This window comes from Poecilia reticulata, chromosome 3, assembly GCF_904066995.2.
Source record: "Poecilia reticulata chromosome 3, P_reticulata-male-v2, whole genome shotgun sequence".
Classification (NCBI taxonomy): domain Eukaryota; kingdom Metazoa; phylum Chordata; class Actinopteri; order Cyprinodontiformes; family Poeciliidae; genus Poecilia; species Poecilia reticulata.
Window position 1 is genome coordinate 6797859 of NC_088832.1, and position 6544 is coordinate 6804402.

The 6544-nt window shown below is 35.9% G+C and overlaps 1 long non-coding RNA gene across 2 annotated transcripts; it reads left to right on the forward strand.

Moving 5' to 3' along the window:
* The first annotated feature begins 318 nt into the window (after positions 1 to 318).
* Positions 319 to 6291, forward strand: LOC103462204 (uncharacterized). Of its 2 annotated transcripts, XR_001776445.2 has the most exons (4): positions 319 to 1696; positions 1864 to 2040; positions 2673 to 2761; positions 5706 to 6291. It is a non-coding gene; the product is annotated as an uncharacterized LOC103462204 (long non-coding RNA). The 2 variants fall into 2 exon arrangements; XR_014086836.1 differs by lacking the exon at positions 1864 to 2040 and having other exon boundaries at positions 326 to 1696.
* Positions 6292 to 6544: the final 253 nt, after the last annotated feature.

The window sequence follows — 6544 nt, forward strand, 5'->3', positions numbered from 1 at the left end:
AGTCTCATGACAAATGACAGAGCAAAGTACATGTGTAACACTTTCTGCTTGGCACGCGTTTCTGCTTCTTGAATGTATTCATATTTCACATGTATCGTGCTAAAAATATGCTGAAAATTTTGCATTGTTGGAATATGTCAAAGCATTCACTCAGCTGACATCATCCGTGTACTTTGAATGCTTTGTTGTATCAAAATAGTTTCACTGAAACAAGAAAACACATTTCTCTTAGTGGATGGGAGGAAAATCTATAAATCACAAAAATGCATTCATACGAATACAAAAAACAATACAAGGAGAGTCACTTTTATTTCTTATTTCCATCTTTATATCAAAATGACATGTAGAAAATGATTTATCTTCAGTGGAAAAATGTTTATTTGCGTCACAGCTAATCTATACATTTCTTTTATTTATATTGTAGACTTTAGAAATAGAATAAAATAGTTGTATAAAGTCTCTCGTTTTGGTGCATTGATAGTGATCCGATGATGGCGATGTTTTCTGCGTGCATCCATATTGTTAATGACAAAATCTTTACATGGAGGCATTTGATTCATGCAAAACACACAGAACAAATTTTGCTACATTGCAACTGCAAAAACATAAAATCTCACCAAGTATTTTGGTCTAGTTTTTAGTGCGAATATATACGTACACTTCGAATAAGACAAAACTAACTTACAAGTAACTTTTCAGCAAAATATTGGAGCTTGTTTTTAGTCAATAATTCCTTAATATTGAAGGAAAAGCACTAGTTGTTCCACTGGTAGATTATTCCACTTATGATTAAACTGTCTTGTTATAAATGAAATAATCTACCAATGGAGCTAGAACCTTTTCATCAATATTGAGGAATTATTGACTTAAAACAAACTCCTGTTTCTTAGTGTATGTATGTCATATGTCTGAGACAAACAGAAGAGAATAATTGTGAAGTGGAAGAAAAATGATTCATGTTTTTTTTATTGTGTTGCTATTTCACATTCCTGTATCTAACTTACTCTGTTGACACATGTAAAGCCACCATGTATAGGTTATGTTACTTGCACTCCAAAACCAAGGAATGAAGACAGGACATTACGTTTCCAAACTTATAATCATAAACATTAAAGTTTAATGACTTCTACACCAATCATGTTTAGATCAAATAACACGATGCCACCTGATTTTATTCAAAGATTTCCACAGAAACATAAGAGGGGCAATAAATATACATCAGATATATGTTGCCAACCAAACATGAAGGCGTGTAAATCTCAGTCTGTACCATCATTTCTTTGAACAGTATTGAGTGAAGAGTCAGAAACGGTTAAAGCCATAAGGCAACTCCATGGAAAATAACAGACAGACCTGATATTCACCAGACTCAAAGAGAAGAAGAAAACGGGACATCAATCGAGCTCTGACGTTAACGCAGCTTTAAGGCGCTTCATACTGAGCTTTTAAACATTTCCATTCAGCAGAAGCGTCATCTTCATTTTTTTCCCTCCCCTTTCATTTTTATATATTTCAACTATTCAGACAGAAACACGACAGCACAACTGGCTGGAGCGATCTGATAGTCGAAGAAATTAAGCCTGAAGAGAAAATCATACCTGAGCAACTAAAGCATCGGCATTACCTCTTTGGAAACGTCTGTCCGAGACGAGAACGAGTCTTATCTAAATTGCTTTTAAGAGCTGGAGGAAGTGAAGTAAGTGTGTGTGTGTGTGTGTGTGTGTGTGTGTGTGTGTGTGTGTGTGTGTGTGTGTGTGTGTGTGTGTGTGTGTGTGTGTGTGTGTGTGTGTGTGTGTGTGTGTGTGTGTGTGTTGCTATGGGCAGACCTTCTTTATCAGTTTTCTTTTTCTGCTTCTTTTACAGCCTCGGGGGGGGGAAGACGGAATCACGTACTCATGTAGAAGAAAATACAGCTTATGGGGAAAAAACCCAGATATGATACAAAACTGGAGAACTAACCTTTTAAAATAACTAACTTTATATTTCATGGTGCATATTTTCTTCTGATTAAGCAGAGCAACACACCACGGATTAGAAAAGGTAAAGATTTTTTTCTGAATGTCTTAACAGCAGTTAATTTACGCAGCACCATTTATGCACAAACTAGACAAAAAAATACATTCAATGAGCAATCAACACACAATTTTAAAGAAATATTCAGGTGAGACGTAACAAAACCGATCAAATATTTGATTTTTATTGATAGTTATTTATAAGTCAGCTGTTTAAAGCTGTCCAGTCTCAAGTTTCTCTCTACTGATTAACATTTAAGTCTGAAACGACAGAAATGATCAGTTTCTTATCAAATACACAACATTTAGGTCACCTCTGACCCTAAATAGTTTAGGATCACAAACATTTACGGTCGGCCTTAGGTCTACATTACAACATGCACATGTAAAAATTGTCTACCTTACAATTTTCATTAACAGAAAATTCATTTCTGTTAATGAATTTTAAAATCCATTAACAGAAATATATTTTAATTAATATGAATATGATCTAACATTGTAAAAACCTGCTAAAAGACTGATTTCTATTATTTTGACAATTGATCATATGTAATATTTACCTTGTTAGAAAAATAAATAGGTATTCATGTTCTAAGAAAAACAATAATGCAAAATTAAAACCTGTTAATGTTGAATGTTGTTGTTTTTTTGTCTTTGCAGTGACTCAGTTAACACTTGTTACAGCCGTTCTGCCTTCATCATGAGGAGTTTCTTCCTCCAGGATTTCTCACTGCTGACCATGTAGCAGAGTGAGCCAGGATTTATATCATGCATATTTACACTAATCTAATCATGGGCTCTTCATCAGTGAAAATAAACACTATATAAATACACACATACAAGAACAAAATCCTTTTTATGGTAACACTTTATTTGAAGGCATGTGCATAAGACTGACATGACTCTGTTATAAACATCATATAACACCGGTTATGAATATGAAGGAGTCTTCATGAATATTTACGACTGTCATTAAATGTCATTCGGGAAATAGTGACACTTTTGAAGCAAAGTTGACTCTTTTAATTGTAATGTAACTTTGCATAAAGATTTTATTATTTACCAAATAATGCTAAGTTGACCCTTTTAATCCAACTTTGTATTTAAAGTGTCATTATTTAAGGGATGATATTTCATGACAACAGTCATAAATATTTATAGACTCCTTCTTGTTCATAATAGATGTTATATCATGTTTATGACAGTGTCATGTCAGTCTTATGCACACCCCTTCAAATAAAGTGTTATCCTTTTTTTTATTTCCCACCAAATTTCATGCATTTTTATTTAAAATGGCACAAAGTGGTACCAAAGTGAAAATTCCTGCTTGTGTTCACAAACCTGACCAACTAAACTGATTCTGGATGAGCAACTTGTATCATCGACTAGAAAAGTGCTTTATAAGTTTAGTTCATTTAGCATTTATTTAAACAAAACAATTATATGAAATGACTATCAATATTTACCGATATCATATATAATATTTCCATACCATTTTGACACTGAATAAATAATCACCTAAATCTCATGAAGCCTAGATTGCCTCCCTCATTCCGTGAACCCACTCTCCCCCACTGCGCTGCATCACATGACCTGCATCACGTGACCAAGTAAATACCCCAAACCCCCCGAGTAACATCGAACGATACCGATGTTGATGCCGATTTGTCCTTTATCCCGATAACTCTCACTAGCTGTATCTTCCAGGAATATGAAATTACGCAATTTGACATATGGAACATAAATTTGCTTAATCGAAACTTGAAAAAACAAACCAAATGTTTCAATACGAAGTTATGATGTCAGGTTAAGGCAGTAGGCTATTTTACTTTTGTTTTTTTTATTTATTCATTTATTTTGGCTGTATTGGAATTTGTTCATTTCGCAAAACTGCAATGGAAATTATCTTTCGCATCAGACGAGTCACGTGATCAACAACCGGATGTTGCCGCTGGAACAACAAAGAAGACAGGAAGTGGTGGGAGAATGAGAGCTTGACAGCGGCTTGTTTTATAATAACTTATCAAGTGAACGAACATTTTCAAGTGTGCTTTTAATTACGTGTTTCAATTAATACCGCAATAAGAAGATTGTGGTTTTTCGACATTAGCAGAATACTGACAAAGTTTTGCGCACATTTGTAGAATTATAGCGCAGGTATTTGTTTCAGATATGATAAATTTTATCTACAAAAAAAAAAGTCGTACTGCTTACAAAGCCGGAATATCTGCTAAATAAAGTAGTTTTCGGTCATTTCTGTATCTCGCCGTTTCTTTCCTACAAAGTAAAGACAACAGTGAGAGTGACGGCTCCATACCATTTTGCCGGGGGGAGAGTTAGCATGAGGAGGAAACTCACGGCAGAGCGTGATAGACTCTGGGAGAGCAGGAGGAGGAGGAGAGGGAAAGGGCAGAGTACTGGGTCAGGCTGATAGAGATGTCAGAGCTGCTTCAGTAAGCTTGTGACGCCTCGGAGAGAGGTGGAAAAGAAGAAGAGAAAAAAAAACATAGCGGGGAGGGAAGAAAACAGGACAGCTGAAAGACCAGCAGCTTTGGTGACAGCAGAGGCAAAGACCACCCCAACAACAGCAGCAGGGGATGCTGGGAGGGGAGGGGAGGGGGCGGATCCTCAGCTACACCTTATTAGGGCCGCAAATAACCATTATATTAAGAATCTATCAATCTATTTAGACTATTCTGATGATTAATTAACTTGATTTTTTTAAAATACCCCGTTCTTCAGTTTTCATTTGACCACTTAAACCTTTTATTTTACACAATATTAGAAATATATTAAAAGATGCAAATAAGTCACATTCTTTTTTTAAATATTTTTTTTGCCACAACCCAACATTACTTTAGTGAATGCACTGTCATTTGCAGCAAAGTATGCATCTGCAGATAAACAAATAAAATACTGTCTACTATTCAGCTTTCTATATATTATTAATAATAAATGGTTAGCAAAAGGCTCTTAATTGATTTTTCTTTTTTTGCAGAATTTGAACCAAGTGAAGGTAAAAATGCCACTTGAGGAGTTATGGGTAGAACATATTTACAAACAAAGTGTTTTTTCATCATAGCCACAAAATATATATATTTTTGTGCTGTTTTGGCTCAACTGCTGCTCTGACTGTGTTGTTCTTTCAGCAAAGGATGTCAGATCCTGGGTTGTTTTGAGTTGTTTTGGGGTTTGATTAACTGATTCTAGTGTCATTATTATTCAGTGTTCTTCAGTCTCTTTCGCCCTGGATCTATAGTTTTTTGTTCTGCTCTGGCTCCCTGTCTTCCCTCTGGTAGTTTTTGTTGTTAATTTTTTCATTAAATGAACAATTTGGGTCCATCATGGCATCACCTCTAATCACGACAATTGGCCCTTTTTTAAAAAAAAATCTGTGTAATCCAGTTTGATTAGAAGATTACTAAATTACTTGATGATTATTCCAATAACAGATTAATCACGATTAATCGTTCCAGCCCTACACCTTATATAATATCTTCCCCTCGCCCCTGTCTGAAATGGATAAGGTAATTTTCAGAAAACAAAATGGCTGCAGCTAGTTTTTGACACAACAAATAATAAAATCAATTCACACACCAACTCAAACTGGTGGAAGAATGTTAGAGAGAGATATATTTCTATATTACCTCCCTGTCTTCAAATGGTCAGTTTCTCATTTTTATTTTCCCGCAGATGGTGAAACCAGCAGCAGGAATAAAGCCGAGCAGAGGGTCGAGCTGTAAGTGCAGCGTCGTGGTGTCCGGCGTCCGGTCAGTGGGTGACCCAGTAATGAAATGTGATTCAGGTGGTAGATGGATATCTGGAGTGAAACATCCCCCCCCGCCCTGCGCTGACTGGCTGCAGCCCAGACGTCGCCTTGCGCCCGCTCCCGCTGTAAAGTGTGATCTGCGGCGTTTGGCCTTTTGTCTGGGACAATTATGTTCACCATTAACAAGCTTCCTTCTGTTATTGTTCATATCAATTAGGGCTGGATGGTAATTTGAGCTGATGGTGGAGCCGGCGCCGGGAGATGCCGGCCTGATGTGGAGAGTGTATTTTAGGGGGAGGGGAGCAATTAAAGCAGCAATAAAGCATTTTGTTCAGTTTATTGGTGGTGTGGGTGTGTGTGTGTGTGTGAGTGTGTGTGTGTGTGTGTTGCAGGAACATTCCCATACATTTTCTTCTTCTTCACTGCGTTGTTTTTTTGGAGTCATTCGTGTAAATTTTAAGATTTTTGTATGTTGCAATTTTAAAGAAACATAATAAATGATAAAGGTATGGCTTGAAATTTTTTTCTTTTTTCAGAATTTTGTCTTGAGATAGCCTCACCAAACTTTAATTATATTTATACTCTGAAAAATTCACAATTTTGCTCAATTAGAACAGTCAAATCATGTGTCATTAGCATAAAAATTACAAATCTTCATTTGACACGACTGGAAAGCCTGTTTATGTCCATTTAAATCAGTGCAGATTAATAATACTTTATTAATCCCAAAGGGAAATAAAGTTACAATATCTATGTTTCTTCG